Here is a 15,167-nt window from a genome sequence, read left to right on the forward strand (position 1 = left end):
CTTCACTGAGCTTGGTGAAGCAGCTCCTGTTCCCAGGTGTCTGCCCCGTATGGCTGCTGTCCCTGAGGCACGCACGGCCCAAACGACGTGGGCCTGTCCTGTGCCACCACTGTCCATAGCGGTATGATACCGCATAGCTGCTGTGGTTTCCAGCCCCCCTGTCCATACCAGCCTCCGTTGCTGCAGGAATGGTGGCACTTGCCAGCATCTGTGTCAGTGCAGCTCTGGTGCCAGCCCTGTCCTTGAAGTCCCATGTGAACTGCTTGTGAGCCCCATGCAGCTCAGTATAGCCTCCGGTGAACCTGGTCCTTCTGCAACCAGACACTTTTGTACTGCCTTTTTGATCCTAGTCCAGGATCTTCTTGTGCGTATTCTGTGTTAATTCTGGCAGTTCCCAGCTTTTTGATGTTGAATGTGAAAGCTTTCAGGTTCTTTAAGCCCTGTTTGCTTAACCTGTCAGTGAGCAGAGTAAAACCGTATTTGGGTTTTCTGAGATGTTCCAATGGGTTTGCATATATTTTCTTGCTTAGTCACTCAGCTTTACAATTGGTTTTGTTTTCCTTTTGTCATCAGCTACCAAGTGAAATTCCATTGTAACAAGGCAAGCAAGGTCAAAGAAGAAAACTAACAGGATAAAATGACCTGCAGAGCACTAAGCAAAGCCAGATACAGAGCTAGCTGTGTGCCAGCCATGACTCCCCAGCTCTGATAACCGCCAGTGACTGTTAGGAATTAGGTTACTCTGTCAGGAATTAGGTTAGTTTGATATTTATTTTTTTTTTCTTCAGGACAAGTGCCAGATCTGACTATGGAAATCCTTTTTCTGATGAAGGTGTGGTTGGTTCTGGTTCATTCAGAACTTTTTCTTCCCTTGTTCGTGAGTTTTTATATTCCGTGACTCTGAACTGATTCCGTATCCATGCCATTTAAAGGAGCTTTACCAGATAAAACCTTATTACAGCTGAAAAAAAGCAACCAGTCACCTGAAGCAGGCAGAAACATCACTGACATTTCACCTTTAAGGCTTTTTTCCCAGTGTTACTTAATTGTATCAGTATTCTGTAAGTAAACATACTGACTATTTGTGTGTCTTGCTGCCAGCCAGACACTGAAATATGTAAGTCTCTTGGCTGGAATGTCCAGATTTATGGTAGTGCTTACTCCCATCAGTAAGGTCTTGACAGTTACCAGTATGAGGAACAGCATGTTAGTTGAATCCAAGAGCATACCTCTTAGCGTTAAAGATGCAGCTATTTTGAAATGGTTTCAAATAGGATGGCTGTACTACCAGAAGACAAAAAACTTGAAGCTTTGAAATTATCAGCAGATTTCCAGAGGAGTTAGCATATCAGCTCTTGGAGCAAACTTGTGTTAGCTGAAACTGAAAAGTCTTTTAAGACAGAGGCCTCTTGCAATAGGTGTCATCCAACATAAGACAGTTCTTGTTGTCAGATGCTGTGCTACCTCATCCTGATCCACACTGGTGTGTACACCTGAAAAAAAACCTTTAAAAGATCAGCAGAGCGTGTTTATGATGCTGTCACAATCTGCTTTTATTGCTAGGAAATTGCTTTGAGGAAAGGACATTCCTATAAAAATTATGAAGGGTCCAATCGGCACATTTTTTTCAATATTGTCTCCACTTTTGTCCCCACCCTGGCCCCAACCAGGAAACATCATGGATCCTGCTGCCGTGCCTGAAGAGCACACACGGAAGAGATTTGTGACGTTTCTCCTTTAGAAAGCTTAATGCGGTTATTGCATCAGATGCAGGAACTGGAACTCAGCTGAGTTTCACATTTGCTGCTCCAGCTTGGTGCCTGGGGAAAGCTTTTGTCATCATTGTTCTTGGCTGTTCAAAGCTCCAGAAACAGAGATGTGATCAATGGACTTGGGCGCCGAGCTTCTGCCTTAGAAGCCAAGTCCTCCTGCCCCCTGTTATGACAGTAATAGCATTATTTCCTTATTTTGTAACAGGAAAAATTGTAAAGAATCAAAATTCCAAACCTTCCTACAGTTCTGGTTCCCTCCTACTATTTATACACATCAGAAGCAATGCAAAACCCAAACCAAAATAGAAACAACCATACCCCCCCCCTGCAAAGACTGCTAATTAGTCCTCTTCCCAAATCTGAGAGGATGTAAATAAGCTAGCAGTTTAAAAAATAATAATAGTAATTGGCTGTCAAGGATAACATGCTTGAGATGGCTGTCGTAGCAGTGTTGAATCCTGATGACACTTAACATGAGTTTAAAGAAAAGAAAACACTACATTTTAATTATAATATTGATAGGGTTGAAGATGGGGCAGTCTAGACAAAACCCGGCATCTGTTGTTTGCTATCAGGGTTGGACTGCCGTGAACATCGGTCAGGATGTGGTGACATTAACTGGGAGAGCGGAAAAGTAAGGTTAAAACTGTCTTGATTATTTTCCTACATTACAGCTAGAAAATGCTGCTGCTGTAATTGGTTCCACGATTTGAGTGAATGTTGCTGTGATTAATTACTGCGAAGTACCTTTGTTGAAAGCTGATTTATTTCAGAGAAGGGTAATAATTTATGTTAATATTTTTATTTTCATGAATGCTAGTTAGAGAGGGAAGAATCCTAGAATTTTGTTCAACACTTTCTTGTCTTAATGTGACCAACCGTGGTTCTTCCTTTTTTTTTTTTTTTTTTTGTTTATGGACAGTGCTGGAAAAATTCCCAGCATTGAACTTGTTTGTAAGACAACAAGCTGTGCCCAGTGAGTTCTGGGGAAGCCCTTTGTTAAGGTCAGCTTACTTGTCTGGAAGTACATGTAAATGAAGGGGGAAAAAATTCCACAAAGTTGCCAGACAATCATTTCTAATTTTACAGAGATGTAATAATCCTGGGTATCTGGTTTGTCACTGGGATCGTTTGACTACACTCAGTTGCAGAAAATCCAAAACATCCCAAAGCTGAAATCTTAGCTTTTAAAGAAACGAGCTTTCTTTCTACGGCCTAATATCAGCAGTGATGTTTACCAGCCCTTTTCACTTTAATGAGATTTTTCTTGTTTGAACTCAAACTGTTGCCACTCAAAGAAATGCTAACCCTAAAATAAACTCCTTTAAAGTTGAAGTATCATTTGACTTTGTTCTTGTTCTGTTTTTACTGCCTACACAATTTGTTTACTTGGTGGACTTTTTTTTTTTTTTTTTTTCAGGCTGGGACTTTCCAGTGACATGTCCTCAGCTGGAAGGAGAGGGGGTTTCTCACTGCTGAGCAGCACTGGGATTTTCCACTTTCCAAAACTCCTCCCACATGCCATTTATAGGTGATGATACAGATCTAGTTTGGTTTTGTTTCCCTTTTTAAAAAAAGATGTGCAACTACAAGCCTTTCCTCTCTCCTGCTTAGATGTCATCAGCTCACTTTTGTCTCGCTTTTGTCTGCTGAGAGCAACTGGGAAGTTCACCATTTTCCACAGCTACCAGCTGTACTGCATTTCCTCTGGCAAAACCTTGTTCTGGACCTCATCAGCTCTCAGCGTTATTATTTAATCCCATGTATCTTCTGGTGGACTTGGCAGTGCTAGGTTAACAGTTTGACTCGGTGATCTTAAAGGTCTTTTCCAACCTAAGTGATTCTGTGATTCCATGACGTACTCCATCAGTGTTGTTACTGTACTACCAAGGCACCGACCTTCTTATTTAGCTCAGTTATGTCCTCTTGCAGCTGCCCTTGTTGTTTTTCATTCCTATTCTGCCTCAAATTAAAAAATGGTCATCTGCAAGTCCTGGCCGAGGCTAGCTGCTTCTGCCTACCTGACCTGTTCTTGTTTGATGTCACCCATTCCTTTATCCTTTGAAATGCCTCGGTAAAATACGTTATGCTTTCTTTTGCAATGACTTCCTTGCTGCTGTCTTCTGCAACGCTCCGTGTATCCAGAACACCCCTAATACAACCAATTGTCTTGTTTTTAAGTCAACTCTCGGGAGTAGGCAAGTCAGAAACTACATCCATAGTAGATTTCTACTGACACTAACCAGAAGGCATTACAGAAAAATTAAACATCAGTAACAGAAGAGAGCTAGGTCTTGTTATTTGGCTCTGATCTGTTTTTAGAATATGCCAACAAATGCAATTAAAACTGAGCAACTACTTGCACAGTAATGCTGGTATAACTGTGTGTGCTGTGATGCATCTGGTAAGAGACAGAAAAATCAGTCGGCTGCTGCTAACATAAGCTTTTGTGGATGGGGTTACAGGATACCAAATACCATGTGACATCACGAGGTGATGCAATATTTATAAAATACACGCAAACGCCCAAAGCAAACTATGTTGTTTTTCCTTTTAATCATAGAAAGATCAATTAAATACTGCAGTAAGGCTACTGCGAAATGGAATTCTGGTCTCCCTGCCTTCCTTTTGGCACGTACACATACAGGGCTGATGCTGAATTTACGAAGAGCTGTGTATATTTATGTGGAAGTTATGAAACTCAATAGGATGTGCTATGTTTATAACTTGCACCAAACCTTGTAAAGGAAGGTTGGTGGTAAAGAAGGATGGGCTTAAATATTAGGGGTACAGGATATGCCAAACCCGTTCCTCCCATTTGTTCACCAAGATTCACATGCACATACTTTAGGATGGCAAATAAATCCCTTTTTACCAAGATTATTCTTCCCTTATTGTCCAGTCAGTGGACAAATGCAAGTCATAACCAAAGGACTAATTCTACGTAAATGTTAAAATGTCTGCTTTAAAACAAAAATTAATGTTGGGCTGTACTGAGTTGAATTGCTGTAAAAAGTCAAGCTTAAAAGTTGTTAAAAGTCAAGTTTTAATACTGGTCAGCTAGGCAGTTCTTAATAAGTGTGTACAACCTTTTTACTAAAATACCTATCAGCAATGATTGCAAAGACTTCAGTCCAACCAAACGCCAGGGTCTGTTTCTTACACTTTAGCTGAACTGCAAGTGAGGTAACTGATTTAGACATTGAGTAAAGTGGGAATCATGCAATGTGTTTCCACTATGTGTTAATATAAACCAGAAAAATTGTGTAACTTCTTGATGACTAATGGACTTTATGCAGCACTGTAGAGTTTTTGGTTGCAGCATTCATTCATCAACAGTTATGGCTGTGAAATCACATGCACATAGTCTTTGTCCTTGATTATTTATGAGCTGTGCTTCAAAGATAGGGTTTAATACTTTGTCTCAGAAACAGTTCAGTTTCACTACCAGACAAAACAAAGACTGGGACAAAACTACATTTTTTTTCTCTAGGACTCTGTAAGTGAGACTTTGATTTAAATATCTTGCTGATAACCATTTGCATAATATTTTGAAAACAAAAGTTTCCTGGGTTGAACATAGGCAATCAACTTCTCGTTACACAATGTACCCTCAGCAGCGTGACTTTGTCACTGCTGCGTGCTAGATAGTGTATCTTTAACGTTATGTATTACTTCTGTAAAAAGGCAGATGGATGAGGCAAATGCAGGGGAGTCATATGAAAAGGTTTCTCTATTACACTCTTTTATTTATTAGGAATTTTTTCTTCTGATCCCTTTTCAGTTCTTACTAGTTCCCTCAGGGAATGCCACAACTGAGCCCTTTTTTCCATTCCCAGCTTTCCTTCTGGTTAGTGGATCGATTTTCTAAGTTGCACTGCTGTTTTAAACAATCTCTAGGAAAGTAAATCAACAAATATGCTTCATGCATACATCATGTTGGCACAGCCAGTGTGCTAGTAGGCTGAAATACTTGTATTTTGGAAACCTATTCAATAGCAGGCATGGCTGACAGTGAATTCTCACTGCAGAAGAGCGTTTTTGTGAGTTAATGCAGAAGTGGCATGCCCCTAGGGCAGAATAGGATCAGAGATCCCACAGGGAGATCTGCAAGCTTGGCTCCAGGTTGCTTCTCTAGAAGTAAGAAGAAATAATAAACAGGTCGGGTAGTAGGTTGCCTGTATCACCACAAATCTGCCAGAGTGGATCTGTGGGGCTGGCAAGTACTCACTGCAGCTGCAATCTCCTTCAGTGACAAAAATTTATCTCTGAGGTGATTAATACCATTGAAACTGGGTACATATTTATTTATCATGCTTTTGGATGCAATGGTTCATGCAGAAGAAAATAATACGTAACATTAAACAGATAATGAATGTAATTGAACCATCCTTTGTAGCCCACATCCTGTGAAAAAGAGAAAACAATTGCCGATTTTTCTATGTGTGGTTTTGCCACCCAAAGGTAAAAAAGCTTCTTTATGGTGACAGTGGGTGTCAGTAACAGATGGAAAAGAACATCTCTAGATCAGGAACAATGGAGGATGCAACCATAGTTTGCTGACTGTGGTTATCTGAGAGCCGTCTTGAGTTTAACTTTGTCTTGGTCTTTTCCACATTGGAATTACAGCTGTAAAATTCCCCACACGGTTTTTCTGTTAAAGTATGAGTTAAATGTTTGTTTCAAGATCTGGATTAATAATACCAGTTGTGTACTATTTTTAGTTCAGCTTCACACATTAAGCTGAGCCAAATTTCCTTCAGATCCTTGGTAGATCACAAACGTAAGAGAAACTGAGGCTACATTTTGATCCTTCATGGCAATGCCACGCATGTGTTAAGGCAGCCTGAACAGCCCCATTCCTGCCTCGCGCCAGCCCACTTGTCTCTGACCACCTACCGCATTTCCCTCTGAGTTTATCCGAACTGCTTATGCAGCCGCAAAACAAACCAAAGCAGGGAACTTGACCTAGCTGAGCCCAGCGAAGAGGGAGGGGGAGGCTGGTTTGCTTTTCAGCTGCATCAATTCCCTGCCTCGTTTCACTGCACAGACAGTTGCTCAGCACAAGGGAGGAATCACCCTGGAGAAGAACGGGTGTGCAAGCCTGATGCTCACAGCCGAGATAAGGAAGGTGCTCAGGGAGGGCTCACAGCTGCTGCCGCTCAAAGCATGTTGACCTACAGCCTGTGCAAGTGGGATGCTTGTGCTGGTAGCTGGGTTGCTCCCTGGAAAGAGGCCCATAGCTAAGGAGCGGGGTTGTGCTGGGAAGAGGTATTAAGCAACGTCTTAGATTTTAATTTTATGCTGTTGGAGATATATAAAAACCCTTCTCTGCCTGGCTGAAACTTCCGTTACCAAGTGGGTAAAGATTACCTAGCAACAGCTCTACCCATTTTGAAGCTGGTACAAACTGTGGTGTAGAAAAAAACAGAAAATAATTAAGTGGGTTGTGTTTCAGGACAAAATTACTTGTCTTTTCATGCTACCTGTTCCTTCTGTAGTAATCAAACTTTGCATCTAAGATACAAATAATCAAAACAGGCTTCCTATTTTAAACCAGCATACCCTTGTGTATACTCAGCACCGTGTCCATACTGTTTATAGTATGAATCTCTCTATTTCTGTGTCACTGTTCAATAACTTACATTTAATAAATTTCTATAGTTCTATCTGTTACAGTTAAAGACTCCCTGCTGTTGCACACCAGCGTTTGCTGGCATGTTCTGCTAATCCTCCATGTTAGGGAACATATATAAGTAGGGCCTGAGTCACAGGCCACTGAGACTCTTTCACTGAAGTTTGGAAAGCCTAGGATGTGTCAGTGTGGTGGGTCTCTGACAAAACATCCAATTAGAGTAAAAAGTACAATACTGAACTCATTTTAGGAGATCTAACTCCCAGTACGTGAAAGGACATGTGGAGATTTTTCTCCCCTAAGGGATTTTTGAAAAACTGTTTCTGTAGAGCAGAGGTTGATACAGGAATTCACAAAGTGACTTTTCTGAAGAAGTGTTAACATTTTCCAGTAACAGCCCATACTGCTTCATTGGTTAAAGATTGTTAGCCAAATTGCAAAACTTCAAACTACTCAGACCTAGAAAATTTATTTTAGGCAAGTACAGAGTCATCTTTGTACTTCCTTCCCTTTCCCAAGGACCTCAATCTCTGAGTAACTCCCTAAAAATCCATAAGGTCAAGGACAGTTTCATACCCATACTGAGCAGAGGTTTGAGTGCAAGGAGAATAGGTTTGGGGTTTTTTTTGGTGTTAATTTTAACCTAGTTACAGCATGTAAAACCAGCAGTGGAAAGAAGTGGCATGAACTTCAGCTGTAGATCTATGAACAGCAATGGACCACAGACACTGTGTTCTCTGAGGCAAAGTCCATTCCATAATGTCCATCATAAGCTGTCACTGTGCTATGAAGCCTAAAGTGGTGAGAATGTGAAAAAGAGTATTTCTAGGCAGTGACAAACATATTTCAAACGAAAACCAACTTAATTCATATATAATATATACATATATATTCAGATTTTATTTGCAAAAAGCTTATGTGGCTGCCAGGCTTTACTCCATATTCCTTTCCTTTGCCTTTGGACAGTTTCTTGGGGTATTTTCAGGGCTGCAAACATCTCAAGAGAGACACTGTGATCTTAATTTACATTTGTACAGCACGCCATGCATATTTTGTGTAATAAAGCCATATAAATAAAGAAGGTCTGTATGTATTTTTTCAGGTACTATATTATAGTTCATACATGTATTAGTCGTTACAGGCTTTATATTCACATACATCCATAGTATACATATCTTTGTTTGACCGATCACTTGAGAAGATTTCTGCCAGTATCGCAGCCCAGAACTTGATCATCACATACACGGGTTTGTAGGCTGAAATGCTGAAACACTGACCCTCTCTCGGTTGTTTCAGGCTGCAGTGGAGTGATAACCCTCTCGCAGCTACAGACTGCCCTAGTCTGCCTCCTGCACTAAGCAGGACCGCAGTTACTCCATTAGTTTTAACTACAACCTCCATTCAGTGCAAGTTTTTCACAAAGGTGCCCATATTCAGGCAGTAGAGAAACTAGGAAGTGTAGCGACAGAGTGCTGTTTTACTTTGTAGAATCCAGTCACTCCCCAGCCCAGCTCCACAGGCTATGAGTCATGCTTTCCACTTACATAAACAAGTTTCTCATATATTATGTCATACCTTTCCCAACTGCTAGTCATCTCCCATCATGAAATTTTAGTTGGTTGATTATTTTCTACTCAAAGCACACACTACTATATGATTTGATTTTATGCAGTAGACCATATATTCTTAGATGTTACACCTGGATATTTTTTACAGTGTAGATTTCCATTGAAAATCATCCTTCACAGCTGATGCAAGTAAGGCCTCAGGTGTCTAGGTCAAACTGTAAGAACCCTAGGGAGACTTGTTAGTCTTCCAGGAAAGACAGACATCTGCTTATAAGCTTTCTGTCCAGCCACTTACCTCTGTCACATCAAGCACACCATCAGCTCAGCTGCAGAGGAACAACAGCAAGGCACCTTCTTTTTCTGCAAGTCAGCGCTTGAAGTCACAGCTGTTGTCCCTCTTCAAGAACAGCAACCCCCTGGACCGACCAGACACCTTCCCTCTGCACAGATCCACATCCTTCCAGTTCCTTCCCAGACAGGTCATGTCAGACACATCTGCATGTCAGAGCGAAGACTGTTAATGTCCCCTTGTAGTGGCATGAGATTTGCATGGCGTTGTTGCAGCACATGCAGGTTTAGTGGTGTAGTCAGATAGCTGATGGTGACTATCCCAAGCATGATACCCAACTCAGGGACCTGGGTTTAAAGCAGCTCCATCCCAAGCTCACGGGGTGCTCCCTGCCTACACAGAAATTTACTTTATAGGTTGAACTAATGCTGTAATACTTTAGAGGCTTTAGCTGAAAATGACGTATTCCCAGAATGCTACCCTGAAGAAAAACTTAAGATTTAAGTAAAGACTTGAAAGCAAGCTGCTTATATTGCATCCATTAGTCTGTTTTATTACTCTTACAGAAAGGAGGGTGTAGTCTATATTCTTCTAAATGTCTGCGTTGTCTTTTGCAAAATTTTTTAAGAGCTGCATCATAATCTCACACTACGGAATGACTCTGGGAGCTGATTTCGTTATTTTATGCTGTTTCCTGTTTACTTTGGATAGGAAAAGTAACTGTACTTTAATTTATATCATTTTAGGTCTGTGAGGTCGTGGTGCCCCCTAATGTCTTAAAGGCTAAAGACTGGTAATTTTGTTGCTGGCTTCCTCTCAAAGGTCTCTGTAGGAAGAACACTGTAAATTACATTTTATTTTCTCAAATATATTGCAGCACTTAAAGCTTTGTTTCAACATCCCTTTTTTGATATTTTATACACATAAGGAATAAGATATCTTTCTTTTTAAATCTTATATTCATTTTCAAACCCAGAAAAATAATTTGTCTCAGAAGCCAGGTTCTTAATTATTTGTTGACACCAAAGAAATAGGCATGAATTAAAAAAATGTTAAGCTCCTAGCATTTTCTTTTGATTTTTGAAAGTCAGTGCACACTCAGCATTTTTAAATGTAGAATCCTACACATGTATTAGAGATCCTAACCATACGCAACCATAATATTAACTTCCACTGAAATAAAAAAAAATATCTTTTAATTGTACTGGTTTTTAGTGGGTTGGTTGGGTTCTGACACTATCAGAATCTACGTACTATTAGCATAAAATACAACTACAGTAACAAAAAAGTTAAAAAATTTATTCAGATTTAGACAGTACTTATCTGTCCCCGCAAAAGCTTCAGGCATGCTGAAATTAAATCAGTGATAAAGGAACATTGTATTAGTCATCCATCTTGTTATTAAGTCAGTTTGCCATGAACATTAAAACAAATAAGCAAGGAATGAATTAATTGAATCAGTAAATAAGAAATGAAAATATATTTTGCTGTGTTCCAAATATGGTAACTTACAAGTTTATGGCACCAAGTTTCTTTCCAGGTGAACACCTATACCATGAAGTGGAAAAATAATACTGTTTGAATCGTGTTTGCATACAGTTAGATTCTTTCACGATTGCTTTCACTTAAATAAATCCTGTTGTTGTCTCAGTTTAGCAAATAGTCATTTGATCTTTGCTTTTTTAAGAAAATGTATTTACTAGATAGTCAGAAATGTCTGTTTCATAGAACATCCTGAGGGGTGTTTTTATTTTTTTATTACATTCCTTATTACTTTATAAACACATGGAAAATAATGTTACACTGAAACAGAACAGTAATAGAGTTTGTTTCAAAGAACGTCTTCAGAATTTCTTAGTGATTGAGTATTCTTTATTGTCGGCGCCGGGCGTACGGGGGATCCTTCCACCAATCGTACACACCCGGAGGGGCAGATTATCTTATATTTATATAATGAAATAATGAATATTCCATTAACGCCTATACATATTCATTACCTGAACCCGCCTACCCTCGCTTCATATGTTAATTAGCTTATCAGTCTTTCACGCTTGCGCAGATCCTTCCAAAAATTGTGGGCCGGGGTCTTTAGCATGTGGGTAGTGGTCTATGGGAGGAAGGCTGTAGGTCTTCCTCATGGTGTACTTTTCACCTTTTGCTCATTATGTGATGGTCTTGCACATTTGCAGTGTTCTTATCAGTCTGAGGTAATTTATGCCCTTGCTGGCCATCTGCTTTTCTTGCTTAATTATTTCTTTTACCCTTATCTGTCCTCTCCTGCTGAAGTGTTCCGCTAAACTTTTAACACAGAAGGTCAGCAGATAGGCGGATGTCTAACAAAGGATAACAGAACAGACACCACAGGTAGATGAGTAACATGTGGCGGTACATGATATCTACAATTGTTACAGTGGCTAACAAACATAATGTTTATTCTTTAATTCTATTCTAAAGTTCGTTCACACTACATCACTTTGAAGCATATGCTTTAGTTATTCTAGAAGCAGTAGGTTTCCCTCCAGGTCTTGGCCCTTCTCTTTGCTTTCACTGCTGTGTTTCAAAAGTGATGAGTTGGCAGACTTGTAGAAATCTTTCCCAGGGTTTTTACAATACCCCTTGTAGTTTTACTCAAGGACATCCAGCTGTCCCGTTATCTCCTTGGCAGGGCAGCTTGCTTTGCAGATAAGGAGGACAGCTCCCCTTGCAGAGATTTGCAACTTTCTTGCCAGAACAGTCTATATGATCTTTCAGACATTTTAACCCCTTTGTCGCTATACAATTACAAGCCTGTTTATGCATTACAATGAATATTGGTTTATGAATACAAACTTGACCATATTATTTACAGCTTATTCACATCAAGTTGTTGACCTATATGGATATAAAAGAGGGCAATAATGTGTTGTCTTCCTTCAAGCAAAATACCCGATTTATCCACTTTGCATAGAACAAGTAACCTAAATTACCTAGCTACTTACAATATTAATATATGACACTAGAAGTGTAAGATTATTCATCAGCAACAGTTTGGATAAATATTCAGTTTGCACTCAGAAAAAAAAAAGAGTTAAACTTTGCAAGGGGGTTTGGTGTGTGTGTTTGTTATGGTTTTAAGTCAAGGGGGAACAGAAATGCAGCTCTCTGCTACCTAAAACAGTGCGGCTGAGCCAAAACCAAAGAAGTAACATACCCATGGCCCAGAGGATGAACCGCATCCTGGGAAATCACTTCTTGATTGTAGCGTCTGCTCTGCCAGGAAAAGGATTTAAGTTGGTAAGCAGAAACCAGACTAAGGATACAGGCATCAGAATGGCACTAGGTAAAAGGGAATCAATTACAAATCGATATAGAACAGAGGAAATGTTATATCGTAGACTATTAAAACACTTGCAGTTGCTTTCTCGGAACAACCCTTGAAACAACCACTACAGCCTTGTCCTGGTTTCAGCTGGGATAGAGTTAATTTTCTTCTTAGTAGGCCAGTACAGTGCTGTGTTTGGGTTTGAATTTGGTGTTGATATAGCACACCGATGTTTTTAGTTGTTGCTGGGTGATGTCAAGGATGTTTCAGTTTCTCAGGCGCCGCCAGCGGGAGGGCTGGAGGGGCACTGGAAATTGCAGGGGGGACACAGCTGGGACCAGCCAAAGGGATGTTCCACAGCACAGAACAACATGCTGGGTGTATAAGCCGGGGGGAGTTGGCCGGGGTCTGCTGGTCAGTGTGCAGGGGCTGAGCCAGCTGAGTGACATCGAACACAGTGACCACAGTGACGGCTGGGGTGCGCGGGGGCCGCACAGCCTGGTGTTGCTCCGGTGAGTCCCACACGCCTGTAACCGTACATCTGTGTCTGCGCCAGATCCTCCCCGCTCCACCCTTGGGCCCAGCTGATCCTCCCAAACTGACACCTCGTTAAGGGCCAATCAGCACACAACAATTAACTTAGTCCCACCACGCCACGGGTATAAAATCTGGCAAATTAGGATACTTTTTTTGAGGATGAGAACTCAGCTACGGGACGGGTTGACAGGCCCGGATGCCTCTCCTCCCCCGGCAGGGACGCCTCTGCGGTAAGACTTGCACCTCCGACTCTGTCGGCCGTTACCGGGAGAACGTTACTAACAGAAGCGCTGTACTCTTTGCTCGAGCTCGATTTTTGTAGTACGTGTATTTATCAGTGGCAATTCTGAATTGGTTATATCTGTCATCTTAATAAATTATCCAGTGTTCCCACTGTGCAAAACTGTTTCAGTGAAAGCCCTTAACTGGGCTCTGACAGGCAAACGCTGACGCTCAGTGAAAGTCCTTAGACCGAGCGCCGACAGGCAAACGTTAACTCTGACGAGTGGCTGTAGATACCATCCCTGAGACCTAACCCCCTTGCCCAAGTCTGTGACTAGGATTGGATCTATCTGCACCCAGACTCGTCTCTGAGAAGGAGTTTGGAAAGCAAGGAGATCTTTTCCGAACCTCGTGACTCAACGGGAGGGCTGTCGCCCCCCTTGCCCATCACTCGTCAGACTTAACGTGACAGAAAATTGGTGTCACAGACAGGATTGCCATGGATAAACTGCTGGAAGAATATAAGTGTGCACTATCCCAAGTGGGAGAAGAATGTGTCCAAAAATATTGGATACTAGTAGATACCCTCACAAATGAAAACCAAATCTTAAGAACTGAAAACAGGAAACTTAAAATGCTGTTAGCCTCAGCTGAGAGACGAGAAAAACAACTGCAGGGAATGTTAAATTTCTTATTAAATCAAAAGCCATTCTCAGTCTTGGCTAAGCAAATCCTCAAACTAAACGACTGTGCAGATCCCGAGATGTGGGACGGAGACATCTGGTGTGATAATGATAATGATGAACTGCTGGAAGGTTCTGGTTATGATCCTGCCCCAGAACCTGTGTCTATACCACCATGGATCAAACCCGAAACTGCAAATGAGGGAGATGACAATGTCTGTACTACTGTATGTATTGTCTCATGGTCTCCCACTGAATTGGCAAAGTTCCGGGAAAAGTATTCCAGGCATCCAGGGGAATCTGGCATGGAATATGTGTTGGCGAGTTTACCTTACGGGAGGGGGCCCCGAATCTTACTAAGTGAGGGTGAAGCAGGAAGTTACTGGGGCCCTGGAGCATTTCTAACCATCACACCAGGCGACCACAACTATTCATTAACCACACGAGCTGCCTATTGGGCCGGTGATATAGACCTGCAAGAGCGAGGTGACCCTTTTGTTATCAAAACCTCAGGGTTCTCTAGTTTGGCCACATCTGAGCCAAAGGCAGCCTGCATACAAGCAATGTACGAGAGAAATGTGTTAATGAAATCCCCAATGCTAGCTTCTATTGATCCGGCAAGAGTAACTCCCCTTATTTGGGGTCTCCCAGATAGCTTGAAAACTTATGTAGGCGATGCTCAGGGCTGTATACAGACCACCTGTGTTATGAATGCTGCTGCAGCTGCTGCAGAAATCCCCCAGGAACAAATCCACGTAAACACCTGGAGCAAGTTTCTGCAAGAGATAGTGAATTATGGGCACCGAATGGGCTGGGTGGGCCTGACGACTGGGAAACTGCCAGAGCAGCCCCCCCTGATGGGTTTTCCCGGTCCGCACCACTAAGCCTAAGCCAAAGAATTGATTCAACAGGGGGAGGCCAGCTGGCAGGAAATAAATCAATTCCTGGTTGAGCCGTGCCCTCAGCCCCGCAACAGAATTTAATTGATTTAATAGATTTTGAAATGTTAAACCACTGATTAGAGGAGCCCAAATAACTCTTAAACCCTATCTAGTTTCAGAATGGGATGACATTAAAAAAGATACTGAATACAACAAAAACTAGGGCAATAATGCATGTAAGCAACTCCTGACATGGGCAGAATTGATGCACAGCATTGT

The 15,167-nt window shown here is 41.4% G+C and overlaps 1 long non-coding RNA gene across 1 annotated transcript in view; it reads right to left on the reverse strand.

Moving 5' to 3' along the window:
- LOC308064662 overlaps window positions 1-15,167 on the reverse strand; it is a 604,713-nt gene that overhangs the window by 134,970 nt on the left and 454,576 nt on the right. The gene's annotated exons all lie outside the window — the stretch shown is intronic.

The sequence above is a fragment of the Falco punctatus genome (genome assembly GCF_963210335.1).
Source record: "Falco punctatus genome assembly, chromosome: 5".
In the NCBI taxonomy this organism is placed as follows: Eukaryota; Metazoa; Chordata; class Aves; order Falconiformes; family Falconidae; genus Falco; species Falco punctatus.